The sequence below is a fragment of the Lissotriton vulgaris genome, chromosome 10 (genome assembly GCF_964263255.1).
Source record: "Lissotriton vulgaris chromosome 10, aLisVul1.2, whole genome shotgun sequence".
Classification (NCBI taxonomy): Eukaryota; Metazoa; Chordata; class Amphibia; order Caudata; family Salamandridae; genus Lissotriton; species Lissotriton vulgaris.
Genome location: NC_141698.1, coordinates 104,786,463 through 104,805,561, shown reverse-complemented (window position 1 = coordinate 104,805,561; position 19,099 = coordinate 104,786,463). Strand labels below are relative to the sequence as shown.

Genomic DNA, 19,099 nt, shown 5'->3' with positions numbered 1-19,099 from the left:
AAGACCTAAATGGCCAGTAGCATAGGGGTGAAATGCTGGCGAATTAAAGGGTCTCATAGTACCTTAATATCCCAAATCTCCTTTATATTTAGTTTTAATCTTTCCCATCCACACCGCTAATAAAAGGATACTTTGGGAGTGGTTGAGGAATTTGTATTTGGTACCTCCCCTAGATAACTCCTCACTATGCCGCTCCACTCTTCCCTGCGTCGCTCCACTCTTCTCTGCGTCGCTCCACTCTTCTCTGCGTCGCTCCACTCTTCTCTGCGTCGCTCCACTCTTCTCTGCGTCGCTCCACTCTTCTCTGCGTCGCTCCACTCTTCTCTGCGCCGCTCCACTCTTCTCTGCGCCGCTCCACTCTTCTCTGCGCCGCTCCACTCTTCTCTGCGCCGCTCCACTCTTCTCTGCGCCGCTCTTCTCTGCGCCGCTCCGCTCTTCACTGCACCGCTCCGCTCTTCTCTGCTCCGCTCTTCTCTGCTCCGCTCTTCTCTGCTCCGCTCTTCTCTGCTCCGCTCTTCTCTGCTCCGCTCCGCTCTTCTCTGCGCCGCTCCGCTCTTCTCTGCGCCGCTCCGCTCTTCTCTGCGCCGCTCCGCTCTTCTCTGCGCCGCTCCGCTCTTCTCTGCGCCGCTCCGCTCTTCTCTGCGCCGCTCCGCTCTTCTCTGGGCCGCTCCGCTCCTCTCTGCGTCTCTCCGCTCCTCTCTGCACCTCTCCACTCTTCTCTGCGCGCCTCTCCACTCTTCTCTGCGCGCCTCTCCACTCTTCTCTGCGCGCCTCTCCACTCTTCTCTGCGCGCCTCTCCACTCTTCTCTGCGCGCCTCTCCACTCTTCTCTGCGCGCCTCTCCGCTCCTCTGAGCCTCCTCTCAGCTCCTCTGAGCCTCCTCTCCGCTCCTCTGAGCCTCCTCTCCGTTCCTCTGAGCCTCCTCTCCGCTCCTCTGAGCCTCCTCTCCGCTCCTCTGAGCCTCCTCTCCGCTCCTCTGAGCCTCCTCTCCGCTCCTCTGAGCCTCCTCTCCGCTCCTCTGAGCCTCCTCTCCGCTCCTCTGAGCCTCCTCTCCGCTCCTCTAAGCCTCCTCTCCGCTCCTCTAAGCCTCCTCTCCGCTCCTCTGAGCCTCCTCTCCGCTCCTCTGAGCCTCCTCTCCGCTCCTCTGAGCCTCCCCTCCGCGCCTCTGAGCCTCCCCTCCGCGCCTCTTCACTCCTCTGCGCCTCTTCACTCCTCTGCGCCTCTTCACTCCTCTGCGCCTCTTCACTCCTCTGCGCCTCTTCACTCCTCTGCGCCTCTTCACTCCTCTGCGCCTGTTCACTCCTCTTCACTCCTCTGAGCCTGTTCACTCCTCATTATGCCGCACCTCTTCTCTCCACACCACGCCACTCCACGCCCCTCTACTCCTCTCCACTCCATGCCTCTCCACCTCTCTGCTCTTCTCTCCGCCTCTCTGCTCTCCGCCTCTCTGCTCTCCGCCTCTCTGCTCTTCTCTCCGCCTCTCTGCTCTTCTCTCCGTCTCCGCCTCTCTGCTCTTCTCTCCGCCTCTCTGCTCTTCTCTCCGCCTCTCTGCTCTTCTCTCCGCCTCTCTGCTCTTCTCTCCGCCTCTCTGCTCTTCTCTCCGCCTCTCTGCTCTTCTCTCCGCCTCTCTGCTCTTCTCTCCGCCTCTCTGCTCTTCTCTCCGCTCCTCTCTCCGCCTCTCTGCTCCTCTCTCCGCCTCTCTGCTCCTCTCTCCGCCTCTCTGCTCCTCTCTCCGCCTCTCTGCTTCTCTCTCCGCCTCTCTGCTTCTCTCTCCTCCTCTCTGCTCCTCTCTCCGCCTCTCTGCTCCTCTCTCCGCCTCTCTGCTCCTCTCTCCGCCTCTCTGCTCCTCTCGCCGCCTCTGCTCCTCTCGCCGCCTCTCTGCTCCTCTCGCCGCCTCTCTGCTCCTCTCGCCGCCTCTCTGCTCCTCTCGCCGCCTCTCTGCTCCTCTCGCCGCCTCTCTGCTCCTCTCGCCGCCTCTCTGCTCCTCTCTCCGCCTCTCTGCTCCTCTCTCCACTCCTCTCTGCGCCGCTCCGCTCCTCTCTGCGCCGCTCCGCTCCTCTCTGCGCCGCTCCGCTCCTCTCTGCGCCGCTCCGCTCCTCTCTGCGCCGCTCCGCTCCTCTCTGCGCCGCTCCGCTCCTCTCTGCGCCGCTCCTCTCCGCTCCTCTCTGCGCCGCTCCTCTCTGCTCCGCTCTGCGCCGCTCCTCTCTGCTCCTCTCTGCTCCGCTCCTCTCTGCTCCTCTCTGCTCCGCTCTGCTCCGCGCCGCTCCTCTGCTCCGCTCTGCGCCGCTCCTCTCTGCTCTGCTCCTCTCCGCGCCGCTCCTCTCCTCTCTGCTCCTCTCCTCTCTGCGCCGCTCCTCTCCTCTCTGCTCCTCTCCTCTCCTCTCTGCTCCTCTCCTCTCTGCGCCGCTCCTCTCCTCTCTGCTCCTCTCCTCTCTGCTCCTCTCCTCTCTGCGCCGCTCCTCTCTGCGCCGCTACACTCCTTTGTGCACCGCTGCATCACTAACTGTTGAGTATCTTCTCCATCTGTATGTTTCTCTGTATCTATGTTGTGTTATTATTGTTCCTTGAAATCCAAACTGCTTATCTTTAATCAAACCTACATGACCCTTTCTGCATTTTTGACCCAGGCAGCCATGCCAATAGCATTACGATTGCGTATCCTTATTCTTGCATCTAACCTTAAGGTAGGCATCTATAGTGCCTGGGATTGTCGATGTGCCCGAGGCGTAACTACTAACTGGATAGCCCATTTCCTTTAGTAGTTTCTTTCTGTTAAAAGTTGCCACTTCCCCCAATAAATGTTTGGCCCTGTCATACCATGTGTGTTTCTACCTAGTAACTGAACACCCTTGTCCCTTGGTGCCTTCCTATTGTTGCTAGACAAGTCGCTAGTAGCTTCAGATGGACTACAATGAAGGCGCCATTTCTTCTGTATAACTTGGTGCTCTGGCTCTTTGTCCCTTGATCTAATTCTCCCTGTCATCCCTTGGCAGTCTGCTTTGTGGGAAACGACCAAGAAGACCTTCTCCTTCTTCATTTACCTTCTGTTTCTGATCTTGTCCTAGCCCTCCTGTGATTTTCATAGAAACAAGGTAAGAGCATTTGCAGACTTGCACCTGTTATTATATTTGGGTTAGGCTCTTATGAGGGAGGAATGTGTTGCAGGCTCCTTTTTCTTGTGTCCTTCACTGACCAAGGAGTTTCGTTTTGAGTGCCCTTGTAAGAGCCACCCTCTGCCCGACAAGAGGACCTCATATTTTCAGTTTGTTTATTGAATCTTTGGATGCCTTCTGGGGTACCAATCCTTGTCAACACAGTGACAGGTTTTATCATGCAGACATCATGTGAGCCTCGGCCAAGATTTTCCTAATTCAAAAACCACAGTTGATGGACAGAATGTAGAACAATGTCACACATTCACCCCAGTACAGAGATCTGGGCCTAAATCCATCGTTTTTTTGCACTCCACACCACCCCAGTTCAGACATGGCCATATGCGAATCAGTCTGACCCTGTGCCTCATAGGAACAGTCTAGCCCGAACTGCCAAGCCATGCCTTCCCTGGACCGGATACAAGCTTCGAAGGACGGGTTTCTGTCATTCCAGAAACCCGTCTTCAGCCCGGCTTGCTTGAATCCATGCTCTCCACACCACTGGATTCAAGCAAGCCGGGCTGAAGACGGCTGGAATGCCAGAAACCGGTCCTCAGAAGCTTGTTTCCGGTCCAGGGAAGGCATGGGGCTGGACTGTTCCCATGAGGCACAGGGTCAGACTGATTTGCATATGGCCATGTCTGAACTGGGGTGGTGTGGAGTGCAAAAAACGATGGATTTGGGCCCAGATCTCTGTACTGGGGTGAATGTATGACATTGTTCTGCATTCTGCCCAACTGTGGTTTTTGCATTTGTCACCCCGAGTGGGATGGGTATGCTCAGACGTGAGTCCCATGCTCTCCACACCACTGGATTCAAGCAAGCCGGGCTGAAGGCGGCTGGAATGCCAAAAACTGGTCCTCGGAAGCGTGTTTCCGGTCCAGGGAAGGCATGGCTTGGCAGTTCGGGCTGGACTGTCCCATGAGGCACAGGGTCAGACTGATTTGCATATGGCCATCTCTGAACTGGGGTGGTGTGGAGTGCATAAAAACGATGGATTTGGGCCCAGATCTCTGTACTGGGGTGAATGTATGACATTGTTCTGCATTCTGTCCAACTGGTTTTTTGCAAGATTTTCCTAATTAGCCTCTGCTAGTAAGGGAAGCAGTTGGGGTGTAACTACAAATGCTTGTGCCAGATATGTACTTCTGAGCCACATTTAATTGATGTTCTAAAGTTCCACAGATTTCTTCCAACGTATTAGCCTCATCTAAAGATAGTGCCATTGAAGTTGCCTACCCGACAAGAAAGGGCGAAAACCAAGTCTATGCTCAGTCAACTTCCATTTAAACAATAAACACAACACACTAAAGAACTATGGGATTTGTCTACATATGCTTGGTCTAATTGGCTTTAAGGTGCTGAAGTCCAAAGACCAGATGTTCGAGTTGGAGCGACTGATTGCCCAGTCCCTCCATATGTAGGGAGTTAAATAAGATAAGCTACTGCAGGTGTTTTGCCACGTGATCTATTAACATAGCATCAAACCAAAAAGTACACATCCATTCCATTCTCCTCCTTCATGAGGCTGTGTACGTGCATTAAAAAACGTAACATGCAACCATTTCAACCTCCTCTAGAAAATTTGGAAACATTGATACATTTAACTTGGACCTTACCATGGCCAATAGCTTCATATAAATCATTTATACAAGATTTACCACGGATTTATCAACACCCAGTATGTAATCTTGGGCAGCTTAACTCTTATCAAAGATAAAGGTCGGGTCGAGAAAAAAAATGAGTGAACCAACCAGCTTCCTGCAAGGTATATTTTGAGATGACTAGATGTAAGGGTTGCGCACTGCGCACGTGTCCCAGGCTTTGAGTGAACTCTTATTGAATAGGTGAAATTATGCTTCTTTCTTTGGACCATACTTGGAGATATGACTATATGGTCCTGTTGGCCATGTAACAATGGAATCTGGTAAAGAAATCGATGTATAGCAATGCTGCCAGTATCTATTTTGTGCAGGATGATGGAGCGTTTCCAGGTTTGTGATTCTTAAAATAGGACTAATAGCCTTAGTTAACATTTATTTATTTATTTGCAAGCTTTTATATAGCGCTGGCTAGACCCGGAGGTATCAGAGCGCTTTACATGAGGATCAGCGATTTACATGTTACTTAATTACATCAATTACAGGAACCAAGTATAGACATAGGAGAAAAACATGAGCACGGTCTATAAATCTCCACAGGCACGCCATTCGAAATCATGCAAACAACAGTTTTTTAAAGTTACTCTAATGGAAAAATAGTGTACGAGTTTCACCCTGCTTGGTAAGGCCATATTTAATAAACGCTTGTGTTGTGTATCATAAACTGAGATTGCTGCTGACATGTGGTGCATATGTTAAAATAGCAATTAAATGTGTCCTTTCCCCTATTATAGCATTCTACAAACTCGACTTTTCTGACAGTTTCACAGCTGTCTGTTTCTGGATGACTCTTTGCTTTGTAATTCTCACACCCTCAAACATGAAGTATTTAGCAATCCTGCCTTGTCCGTCCCTCTTTTTTGCCTTCCCAGATGTTCTTCCTTTTTGCGTTTCATGCCCTTTACCCCTCTGGGCGGAACATTGTGATTCAATGTAATTCCAGCATGAAACATCTGTCCTTTAACTTTTCCAATATATCTAGTAAATCTCCATAATACCAAAATCCATCAATACAGCCTCTTGCTTGTAGCTAAGAACACAAGGCAAGCTATCCACTGTAGAAAAGAGATGATTGTGATGTTGAATTCAAGCACTGAAAAGGAAGATGACTGATGCTCAGGTGTACAAAAGGAAACTAGCTTCTTGTGAGGACCTTAACTTGCTTAGATGTTGTGTGGGGCGAGTTTTGTAGTGAGAATGTTCCGCATGTCCTTTGTGCAATTTTTCACATGTAGATCTAAAGTACTCCTATAATGTTGTAGTGTGTTGTGGAAGGTGACAGAATTTAAATTTGGGATATACTTCATACCAGGACCACATCACATAACGTGTTGTGGATCTTATTGAGGAAGTTGCTGAATTTAATTGTAAGGCAGAATAGCTGGTATTGGAGGTCCTTGAAGAGCCTTTCACTTAGAATAGTGTATTATCTCAAGAGGATGATGTGGGGTGCAGTAGGGGAATAAGGAATGTGTGGTTGCCTGAGTGGAATATGAGCAAGATGGAAGCATAACTGTAGGAAAACCTTTTTTTTTGCCACATTTACCTTGAATATTTTGTTTAGAAATATTGGACTTGTTGATCCTGCAACTTGTATTGTGACCTTTGCCGTAAGATACGGGGGATAGCGGGATCAGGTGTATCTCAAGACCATGTTGATGGTATCTGGTATGCTGGACAAAGTCGAAGGAAATACCCAGTGGACTCTGGGATAAGTTAATAAGCCAGAAGCATACCTGGAGGGTGTCTCCTACACCTAGATTCCATCTGCTTAGTCTGAATTTTGTATAGATCACGCTATGGCTTTAAAAGACCTGGCAAATGGGTGGTGAAAGGCCACTCCCTTCGCAGTAAGTTTGCTGCATGCGGAAAATTACTGCAGTTTGTGGCCTAAGGAAGAGGTTAGAGCCAACTAGACACGGCTACAGATACTTCATAATCTGCTCACTGTGTAGGGGGACTGGACACAGAGCATGGTCTAATACATCATTGGCAGCTACTGTACCCCTTATCTCTAGGTAAGAAGTGCTGTACGCTGAGCATGGTCTAAAGTTGTGCCTTTGTGTTTTCTGGACTGGTGTGACTAGGCACAAGTAGTGGCCAAAGGTTTGCTCCTAGGGCAGCTGGGCACTGTCGAATCAAGTTTGATTAAATTAAAGGCATTAAAGAACATCATTGTGAAACCCCCCAAAAATGTAGTGAAAATCTTTTGTTTAAAGGAAGTTATGGTTATCTGCTAAAGTCAACTGCTAATTAATGTAATGGAAAAACCTCAAATTCATTTTACAATAATTCACTTGATGTAATGATGTGACCACCATCCATATCATGAACACTATTAGAACATTGGAATTGCAGCACTCCATTAAAGTCAGAGTGCTCCATGCTTTTACGGGCCGGTAAAGGCCCGCAAAGCAACATTCCAATGTTTTCACAAAGGCCTCTCGGAGCTCGAGGGGATTTAAATCCCCTTTGGGCTTCGAGAGGCCTTTGTTTTATTTGTTAGAACATTCTGGCCTCTAGTGGCAGAATCTTCGAATAGCCCTATAGTCCATTGTAGCTGGGCTATACTGGCTATTAAAGTCCTGCTCCCTTGTTCAAGGGCCTCGCCTCTGGCCTTTAACGCTGGAGCAGGCCTTTAAAAGCCGGTATAGCCCGCTACGGAGGGCCTAAGTCTATAATATTTGCTAGTTGGTGAGCCACACAACTTCTGCGCTTCCCTCTCATGTACTGTTTATGACCTCTCATGTTGCCGCAGATAACCAGCGGCGGCTCCTCCGCTATGGCAATAGTGTCACCACCTGCCAGCAGCAGCTGCTGCTAAACTTGAAAAAGAAATCGATAATAAAGCATGTTTATTATCCTTATATTTTTCTCCATACCGGGTAGTCTAGGGGGTGGGGCCATGGGAATTATGTTTCATATCAGTACTCTAATTAAGTCCAGGGAACATCATATCCTTTCCCTACATCACCCCCCCTACATTTCACATGAACGAGCCTTATAAGGACATAACTCCGAATATGGACAGAACGCCTTATAAGGATTGACGCCTTTTATGGACTAAACCTTTCACCTAGTACCATGCAGAGGGAGGGTTTTTTCCCAATAAATAATGCTAAGACGTCATCCTTAGCACATATGAATAATTTATGAGGACACTACCCAGGGGGTATACTTCACCTCTCCTATCTACGCACAAGGTTTAATCCCTTACGTCATCCTCATACTAAACAATGGCTAACACGTGCACAAGGAATGTATAAATGTAGCACCTCTTGCTATCAGTAGTTGGAGGGAGCCGAGACCTGAAGGCCGACAAACTGACCAGAGACGCTGAGGCTACTACATGCAGTCGCTCCTGCAGTTAGTGGTCTAAACATCCCATTCGGGGTGTCCAACACGAGACCAGGACGAGGTCCCACACTTTCATTATTCAGGTAATGGGGTTCGACTAAATCCTAGCGGGATTCTTGGCTCCTAGACTTATTAGCTCTTTCAAACCTACTCACATGCTAGGTACACTTAGGTACAACTAGACAGGCATCGTAAGAGTGTGCTCTTTATTTTATAAATGCATTTTATATTCATGTATATGTTAATGACTTGCAAAATGGTAGAACTGTACTATTTCTTTTTATTCACTGTTCTGCTGATCCTATATCTTTGCTACTGTGTAACTGTTGTCGCAGGACATATATTTTACACTAGAAGAACAACGGTGCATTAAATTCTCATTGTAAACACACTCAACTGTTTCTTCTGTGTATCTCTCTGAGATCAAATGAGCAAGCACGAGTGACTGGGTGAAAAGTAGTATACTGTTTCCACAAGTGTGAGGAATCAGGGTTGTTATGTTCTGAGGTTGCCAAAACTAATCTCTCTGATTAAAGGAGATTCTAGAGGCACTGTGAGCTAGCTAATGCATACATGGCTAACATCCATGGTGGGGAGTGCACAGAATCAGTCTACCACCAGACCCACAGTGTATCTGGGGTGTGGAGTTTAATAAAATATCTACTTGTCCATGGGGCAGGTTGCTTCATAAATCTACTTGTCCTGTAACAAAATCCACTTGCCCACTTGGTGCCATGTACTGCAGCGACAAATTATGGCCACAATCTCATTATATAAGAGTTCTGATATAGGCTCCTTGATTATGCAAGAGCTCATACCATAGTAGTGCTTGAATACTTGCAATCCCCTTATGTTGCCACGTTTCCGCAGATCTACATACTAGGGCTGAAGGTAGTGGTAAGCAATAGTTCCAGGGTCAGAGTGCCCTTTTGGGTCGGTGCAAACCTACTAACTTGCATGTTTTAAGGGTATCAAAAACTCTTGTCTAATATATTCCCAGACAGAGAAATGTTGGAAATTTACTCCTGGCAATGGTAGACTTAAACCTTTTTCCAGGGTTAGGAAAAAAGTGGTTGGAGGGAAAGTGAACTTGCAAACACTCAGATTTTCACATGAGCAAATCTACACATGCATATTTGCCCATACAAAAATGCAGTTCACAAATATTTTCTAGGAGTACTATTTATTGTCCTACTTCTGTAAATTCTTGGGAATTCACGAAAGCCGCATAACTACCTTTAATGCAAGGACATGTACCTTGGGTGCTCTTTTGAGACTTTATTTAATTGGGCCCCTAATATGGTCTGGCTTTGACAGTGACCTTTTGTGTTTCTTAAAGTTCTGTTTCAGCTGGCTTCACTGTGAGTTGACAGCATTCTGTTCTTTCACAAGGAGCATATCGGCACACAAAGTATTTTTGTTCATTGCCAGTAACTACTGTGGCAGTGTGTGCTTTTTGAGACCAAAAAACTATTTGCTTTTGCCAATGTTTGTTATATTGGTGAGGGCCTAGCAGCTCGCACCCCAATAAGGTTTTACAAAAACCATGCACAAACAAGTCACATATTAACATAACTAAAAAGCTGACCACTAATTTCAGACCGACTGGCTTTGCCAATGCTTGTTTGTTTTTGTTTCCCGTAATCATATTGAAACTGGTTACACAGATTTTCCGTTATGATTATTTTTGGGAAACACTAGCATGCATCAACATGTTACTAAATGATGATGCAAAGAAAGGGTACCTGAAACTTTACAGTAGTTTAGCTAAATGTTTTTTTTTCCTGCTTTCATTTTTTTATGAACATTTTATTTTGAAAGCAAAGAATCATCAATCTTGATTTCAGGCTTTTGCAAATATTTGCATTAAATCAGAGAGCATTCCGGGAGCATTATACATAGCTTCATTTTGCTAAACTTTGAAAACATGTGCAAACATTTTTGTACTGGAACCACGGTCAGCAGTTTAGTCGGCGCTTACGTTTAATTAGAGCGCTCGCCCTAATAAAGGCTTTCAAATAATGAACCATGAATACAAGTTTGAACAGCAGTAACATATGGGCAAAAATAGTACCTTAACTGCAGATAGTCTCCTTCCCTGATCCATAATGTGGTACTGCAAACTGGCAGCCAAAGGGTTTGTGCTGCAGGAGTTGGGCCTACTTGTCTCACGGACAAAATAAACATAAAAACTTGTTGCCCTTGACCCCAAACAACATGTCCTGGGCGTCGGGCTATAGGAATTCCACACCCCTGCAGTGTATGTTATCCAAAAGCGCAGGTCCTGCAGGGGTACTATAGGAACTACATTACAGGATGACAGGGAGAGGGGGAGTGGCAGGTACACTGTTGTCAGTGCGCATGATGGTTTGGCCAATAGTCTCAAGACTGCCAAACCATCATGCACACTGAAGCGGTCTCCAACCTGAGCTGTGTTGCGGGGTTGGCGTCAGTAAGCACAGGCTCCCAGTCTCCCTGGGAGTGCAAATTGAGGGCCCTCAGGCCAATCCTTACGCTGCTCTCAAGCTGTGCGAGCAGTACCAGGATTGGCCGCAAGGCAGTCTGAGAGCCTGTGCCTGCAGTGGAGCCAGAAAGCGGCGATGCAGCAAGATTCAGGTAAGTTTGTTTTGCCCCCCCCCGACACTTTGCCTGCCCGCCACCTGCCGCGACTGCAGATAACATCATACATGACCTTCTCAATTACTTCAATGGGGATGATTTCGAATCTGAGTTCACCTAGCCTTTCATCCATCTTATAGTGTTGATTGCAACGAGGATCACTGACACTTCTTAGCAACAACTGGAGCCTATTCACTTCATAAAAGGGTGAATTTTAGGTGTCATTTTTATCATCATCATTATTATCATGTACTGTAGACAGGGCATTCATTCAGGTGTTAGTCTGTGATACATGGGGCGGCCGAGGTTTTGTTCATGAACATAAGCAATCCTTCCAGATTTTCAATTTGGTCCTGCTAGTGAAGTTTCCTTTAGAAGAAACGTTCCATCTTATGATACTCTTGAAGTGTTTCTGGACATCTACCAGCTAGTGATAAAAAAAGTTGGGAAAATCAATATGAATAATTCTCTGGGAGATGGTTTGAGCTGATAGACATCTTTGCTGCAAATGTGCCCGAGGCAATAAACTATGAATTAATTGCATTTTCATGTCTTATTGATCAAAGGTAAGATATGAAGAAAATGAAGCGAGGGTAATTGTAAGTTAAATTGTGACATATGTTAGAAAAACTATAAACATAAAAATTTAGAAATGAAAAGAGCAGAAAATAACTTTTATAATTAGTGTATTATAAAGGAAGCATACTGATTTAATACATCAAACTGAAGCATTGGTTTATAATACAATAATTTATTTTGACTTTTGATGGTTTGGGTTATAAATTCCATTTGGTACCCTGGGCATTTTCTGTAATCCTAAACTGTTTGCATACTATCAAGGGAAGCGAAATTAATGTATTAAACATACTCTACTATGTAGCTGAGGGTTGCTCATAGTTAATATGCAGAATAGTTTCCATAGGTGATCTTGTCTTTAAAGAACAGATAAAAAAAACCTGTTCCAGAAAGTGTGCTTTGCGTTTTAACTTGTGAAATATTATTTGCCAGTGTTGTCATATAATACACACAAATAAAGGACATGAGTTTACATGTCTTGGACATAAAGTATATAGTTTGGATGAACATCGGTACAAATCTGCTTTAATTTGGCAAACAAAAAACACTTCTCTGATAGTCCAACTAATATTTAGAAAGAGCAAAGCAGTTAACACGCTCTACTAATTAGTAATATCTCATCTTTCATACTTCCATCTCGTGCTCTGACTAGCCCAATTGTTTTAGATTAGGGCACAGTTTAAGATTTGGAGGGCTAGTCGCCCACCAGCTGTGATTCTGGAAGCATTGACTTAAGGGTCCCATCCATGGCTGGTCCACCATCCCTAAAGTTACCCACTGGGACAGGAAAAGGCCAGCGAAAATGACAATGATCTGCCACACTAAGGCCCTCATGATTGGGGCAAGTGGAGCAGCCTGGTGTTCCCCTCCGCCTGATGATGAATGGTCCAGGGTTTTGGCATCCGCTTTCCCCTGATGCTTGGTCACTGCTCCCGATTTTATTGCCCGGCAAAAAAACAGCTGGTGCAATCGCTTTGGCTGCAACAGTAGCCAGCACTTGTCCCCTGATCCCGCCCTACCCCTTTCTATTTACCATTGGGGCTCATGCAATGCTACCCCCCTCCCAAAACATTTGGCCGCTTCACTCTCCTATCCTTTTCATGCCCCCGCCAACACCCTCGCCCTGCACAGAAGCCCCTGCTCCTATTAAAACCCTTTATAGAGCATGTGGTAAATGGGATTTAGGCGTCACGGACGGGGAGTTGTATACAGTTTTTCACCTCGTAAAACTGGATCCGGACGGCAGGTATTCCCTTTTCCATTGGTTCACCTCACAATCGCACAGTACTGCTGGGGTTTTACCACGTAGTACGGCTATTTGCTGTGGCAAAGTTTGCACCCCGTTAGTTCAACTTGTCATGAGGGCCTCAATAGGGTGACCACTGCAAGACCATTCTTGCTTCCATTTGTGAGGTCACATGGGTATTACTTTGTTTTTGGAAGCATACAGTACTCCTTACCCCGAAGTGAGGCACATGAACTGGGGGTTATGTCGATTGAACAAATAAGATTTGATGATCGTCCAGTTACCACCTTACCCCAAACCAGGCCTATAGCTATACAGTCCAACAAAATTACATGTAAATGTATTGTGGCTTGATTCCTCTATTGGCCACTCTGTTTCGCTGGTCAGTGCACAGCTGCAAGTGGGCCCATGTTGTGTGATCTATTCCACCAGTCTCTGCTTTCCAGGCAGAGTACTTTGCATTTTGGGTCTAGGATGTTTCCATTGCCATAAAACAGAAAACCTAGCATAAAAGGCCCAATGTCCAAAAAGCTTGAATGGGCTGAAGGTGTTGTGCAAGGCATATGGTCACTTCATATGGAAGTGTGTGGGCCCCATAAAGAATGTCTACACTTGGTTCTACTTGTTCACTATTACTGGGGTGCAGGAGTCAGTAAACTGGTTGACACCCTATTTTCTCAGTGAGACAAGTGTATGGCCCACGTCTGATCCACAATGTTCATAAAACCTTAAAGAAAGCCAAACTTAAGACGTTCATTGATAACCATTTTTGTCTTTTACTTGGGGCTAAATTCCACAGTAAATCGATAAGGTATTGAATCTGGTCTTCTGGACATATTATAAGCAGACTTTCACCCAGCCAATCGCGTAGCGTTGATTCTGTCTGTCTTGAATTACCTGTACCAGTCGTAATTGCTATCTTTGCCCTGATCTTCTAAGTCCCTTCTGTGCCTTTAGACACTGTCAATTATGCCATCGTCATTGTAGGCTTAACTGCTGGAGTTGTCTATTTTTGCTCTTAGTTTGCATTTCTCTCCTGTCAGTTATATTCCTTTCTGGTGGCTCCACCTAATTAAACTATCTACGTCAATGTTCTTGTTGTCATTACTGCAGCACCTATGAGTTTGGTAAATCAGTGCCAGTGCTTGGCATGAAAGAGGAGTTATGGAGCATTTTATTGGCAGGTTTTAATGGGATTGCTGTGTTATAATGGACAAAGATTGGTACGGTGGGTCTAAAAAATGAAAAGGGATCAGACAGTTTAACAGAGTGGGCTGCAAGTTAATGATGTGATGCTTAGTAGTGAGTCTTCAGCAGCAGGATAACATTCATGTTAACCTTCAATAATGAATTGCTATTACCCTGAGAGACTGAGAGCACACCTGAAAGTGCTGAACTGGACAACAAAGTGGAGCACGACATCGGGCTGAATGGAGGAGAGGCCGTGTAATCTAAGACCAAGGAGACCAAGGCACTAGCTCCTATCTTGCGATGGAAGGCACTGGAGGCAGCCAGGAGAATGCTACTGTAGGAGCCATAAGGAAAATGTGCGGTGCCTTCTGGGGCCTATAGATAGCGCTGAGCTGTTGGTCATGTAGGTGCTCTGTGGGTGACTTCTCTGGGGGGAGGCAGCGATTCTAGGCCAAGCAGCTTAGTACATGTGCCTTTGACCCAAGAAGAACGGCGTTACGAGGCCAGAAAACGCAGCTTAAGAGTGGCTTACTAGGTACTGCCCAGTCACGAAGTGCTCCCTCAGGTTGGAAGAAGCATTTGAGTACCTGGATTGGCGCCAACCGGGATAAAGATCCCCTGTCATCACTTCTCCGGGGCTATAGTGAGAACCAAGGAGACGACACACACACAAACCAACAAGGTATATAAATATGTGGAATTAGGCCTGGCACAGCAGGGCCTGAGGCCGAACACCCGGAAACAGCAGAGCGGCCTCTCAGCACCATTGTGGCTGCAATACGTGATCTCAAGAGTAACACTGAACCGAAAATAGATGCATTGACAGTGGGTGTTAATCTTCTCAGGGTGGAGTTTAAAAAGATTTTGGAGTCTCACTGCAGCAGAATCACATATCCACCTGTTACAATCCCTGATGAAAAAGCTGGAAGAACAAGTCCAATACCTAATGAAGCAACACACAGTCATGGCAGCCAAACTTGAAGACTAGGAAGGTAGAGCACACAGAAATAATATCAGGGTGGTTGGAGTCCCTGAAGGGGCGGAGGGACCCAGCGTGAACCTTTTTCTTGAAGACCTTATTGTGAATAGCCTCCGACCCAAGCGTCTCAAATTTATTTTCCATTGAGCGAGCACTTAGGGCACTGAAGCCAGAAGCCCCTCTGCGGACAATCATCGTCAGGATCTTCAATCACTCGACCGGGTTGCTATTCTACAGGCAGCTTGCTCCCATGGAGACCTGACTTATGAGAACGCCACAGCACGCTTCTTTCTGGATTTCTCACTGCAGGTGCAGCATCAGTGCTGCAGTTTAAATGAAATCAGAAAGGTACTCAGAGTTTATGAACTTAAATACGTGATGCTCTACTCAGCAAGGCTGGGGGTTCTGGCGGTGGTTAAATTTTGGCACTTCACCACGCCAGAAGAAGTGGCAGATTCGCTGGACGGCTGGTGCACTCCCAGAAGTCTGACCCACCCTAGACAGTTTGCATGATACAGTTAGGGCGACAGGCACTCTGCAAGTTGGAGAGGTTGGCAGTTCGAAGCCTACTGTTCAGGGAAGCAGGATGAGGTAAGTTCTTTTGGGGACGACAGATTTATTGCACTTTGATAGTACTGCTTATTTAAATTTGCTCTAGCTTAGTGCAACTGGGGAAAGGGACACAGGTCACATAGTGCTACATTAACTCCATAGGCATGCCCCAGACCTAGTGCTCCTACAGGAAACCAACCTGAATGGTAACCACTATAAGGCATTGAACCTGTTGGGAAACACCAAACTGACGCATGCGGGTTTCACCTCTAGCTTGAGAGACTACAGGCATTCTTATTAAAACCTCAGGACCCAGCATTCCATGCCACACATGGAGCAATCCTTTTAGTAGATTTGTGTTGCAAACTGGTACATGGTCGGGCCACACATTCAACATTTGTTCGGCCTATGTGCCGCTGAGGCTCCACGCAGAGGCCATCCCAGCACTCAGTGCCCTACTGCTGGAGATGCCATCTGGTGTTCTTGTACTTGGGGTGACATGAACGCGATAATGGTCCCGGAGATGGGTAGGGCAGTCAAATCCCCAAGTGGTAATAAACGTAGTCAGCCTTGGCTTTCGGGGATGCAATGGATTGGTAGGTCTGTGACAATAACATAATCCCAATACGTGAAAATTCACTTACCTTTCTGCTGTACACGGTAGCCATAGCCATTCCAGATTAGACCATATATTCACACAACACCCACATGCTTGCCAGTGCGTAATGAATACCATAAAGTGGCATCTCAGACCACTCCCCAGTGGAGGTGTTGCTATGCAGCCCTACAAGGGACACAACTCTGCCCCCTAGGAGAGATCCTTGGCATGCAAAAGATAAAACATTCAAAGACAAGATAAGGGAACTGACAGACTAATATTTCCACGAGAATAAGGGACATCCAACTCTGCTAGTGTCTTGTGGAAAGCCTTAAAGGCGGAAATACGTGGGCATGCACAGGCTCTGAGGGGAGGTTAGCGGGGGGAGGAAGGAGCAGCAGATAAAGTGCAAGGCACTAGAACACGAGATTGCTACACTGGAAACATGTGTAGTGAAGAAGAGGACACCTGGCTCTCAGCTGTGTCTTCAAAAGTCTTCAACAGGATGAGTTGAGTGAATTAGCAGAGAATAAACCTTGTGCTTTTATGCTGGCAACACAACACAGAGTATACGATATTGGGGATCAGGCCAGCAAACTGATAGCGTGGCTAGACAATAGAGAGACCGTGGAAGGAATTGGGTTTTCGAAATTCAAGATCCAAAGTGGGTACTACATACATTTCGGGCAGCCGTAGCGTAATTATTTGTAGCATGCTAAGTAGATGCATACACATCCGCGACAGACAGGGCTGTGCTGATCCCCCTTAAGACCTTTCCCTTCCTAATCTCTCAGACGATGACAGTGATGCTTTAGAACAAGACTTGACGGTTGAGGAGATGGAAGGGGCAATCCGAGAGCAGCAGTCTAGGAAGGTGGCAGAGCCGAACCGCCTGCAAGTGGAGCTATACAAATGCATTACGGACAAAGGTGCAGAGCACATGTTAGACAAGTTTAAAGCAGCCAGACAACGGGGCTGCTTGCTGAACGATCTAAGAATAGCTACCTTGGTGGTTATCTGTAAGAAACTTAAATCGGCCATGGCCTGCAGTTCCTACAGACCCATATCACTTCCAAACTTAGAGGCCAAAGTACTGGCGAAGGCCTGGCTAATAGATTGAAGACAGTGATAAACACTGTGTTCCATCCCAACCAATCCGGCTTCATGCCGCATAGGAGTTCCCGCTTAAATCTGCAGGGCCTCTATGGAGTAGTCCATATGACTGCAACTCCCAAGACTGAAAAGGATGTGCTACTCTCATTGAATGCTAGAATGGCATTCAATAGCATGGAATGGAGCTTTCTATTTGCTGCCCTCGCCAAACTCTGATTTGGTCCTTGGTTCTGTGATTGGGTCAAACTCCTCTATCAAGACCCATTGACAAGGGTGTGGGTTAATGACTCGCTGTCACCCCCTTTACTCTGCATAAAGGCACAAGGCAGGGATGCCCCCCTATCACCAATGGTATTTGCTCTTGGCTTGCGCTACTGGAAGCATGGATCGGTCATGACCCACTCATACGAGGTATTGGGGGGAGTGGGGGACTGGGAAGAACGTATCTCCCTCTATGCTGATGACATGCTGCTCTATGCCACGCAGCCTCACCTCACGATCGACAGAATACTGCATATCCAGTCTATTTCCCCTTGCTCGGGACATCCCTGACCTGTCGTCGAGGTGTGTAGCCCCAGGAGTGCAAGAAGGGTTTCCACTATCTAGGCATCTACATAACGTAAGATGCTGTGGAATTCTTGATAGAAATTTGCTTTCTCAGCTCGAGTTTCTTTGCAACGATGCTGCCCACTGGCAGGTGCTCCCGGTGTCCTTGATGAGCAGAGCTGTCATCTTCAAGTTGTTCTACAAAAATCCACTCGATTTCTTTAAGAAGGTTGATAGTGAACTGCGTAAACTTCTGTGGAATTCGGGTAGTTCAAAAATAGCACTATGTAAGCTCCAAAGAGGGATATACAAGGGGTAGCTTGCAGTCCCGGACATACGCAAGTACTACTAGGCAGCCCAGTTGACAATCAATAATTGGGCATTCACAGCCGAGACAAACTGGCATACAGAGTGGACCGAAAGGCCATAATTAGCCGTGGCACTCCACTGCTTTTTTTTATAGGTGGAGGTGGGACGGAGTGTTGCCGACCCACACTAAGACTGTGGTAAGGGCATGGGGAGAGGCCAGCAGATTCTTGGGATGGGAAGGCAAGCTGACGGACAGGACACCACTATGGGACAGTGACCTCCTATGGGAAGTTGGGAAGTCAGGAACCTGAAGGTATTTTCCACCTGGGGGTTGCTGGGCATTGACTATTTGGGGGATGTATGGAGAGGGCATGCAGAGGAGCTGCAGACAGAATATCAGATGGTAGAATCACAGCGATTTAGACATTTACAGCTGGGGCATGCACTGAGGCGACAGATACTGGAGGGAGAAAAATTGCCATAGTCAGCGCCACTAGAGGACCGACTACTACTGGATCCTATGACGGACATATCGACCTCCCCTGACATACAGACAATTAATGAACAATTCCCCTGACCCTCCGAAGGCTTTGAGGCAAGCATGGAAGGGAGTTATTTGACTTATTGAGGACGATGATTGGCTGGAGGCAGCCCGGAGCCCCAGAGAGGTTGCTATACATGCCCGCTTCCCCTAATACATCTGAGGATATTCCACAGGTCATACTACTCTAGATCACTCTTACCACCATCTGGGGAGATGCAGCATAGCCCTATGCACCAGAGGATATGGCATGGTCGGTTCCTTTTTCCATATATTGTTGGACTACCCAAAAAGTCTACAATTCTGGAGGGGGGTGGTGCAAGTTAAGGTCTGGGTCACGAGCCTCAGTGTGCCGCTGGAGGCTCGGTAGCATCTCCTGGACATAATGAGTGAAGAGGCCTAAATATCAGAAGCTATGGCTAACGTTAGCTGTTGGGTCGCCAAACTAAACATAGCAAGGTCCTGGGGAGCGGGTCAACCGCCATGTGTGGCGGATTGGGAAACTGATTTGGACTGGTGCCAATGGGTGGAGTGGGGAGCTTCCCAATGAAATGGGAAAAAGTTTGAGAGTGATGGTGTATCTACAGAGAATAGTGAGTGGTTGCCACAAAAGGGTGAGCGATACTCTGAGGGTTGGACTCAGCATATAATGGACATTAC

The 19,099-nt window shown here is 47.0% G+C and overlaps 1 protein-coding gene across 2 annotated transcripts in view; it reads left to right on the top strand.

Moving 5' to 3' along the window:
- The window catches only part of MAD1L1 (mitotic arrest deficient 1 like 1), a 2,106,297-nt gene that overhangs the window by 993,774 nt on the left and 1,093,424 nt on the right, over positions 1 to 19,099 (top strand). The gene's annotated exons all lie outside the window — the stretch shown is intronic.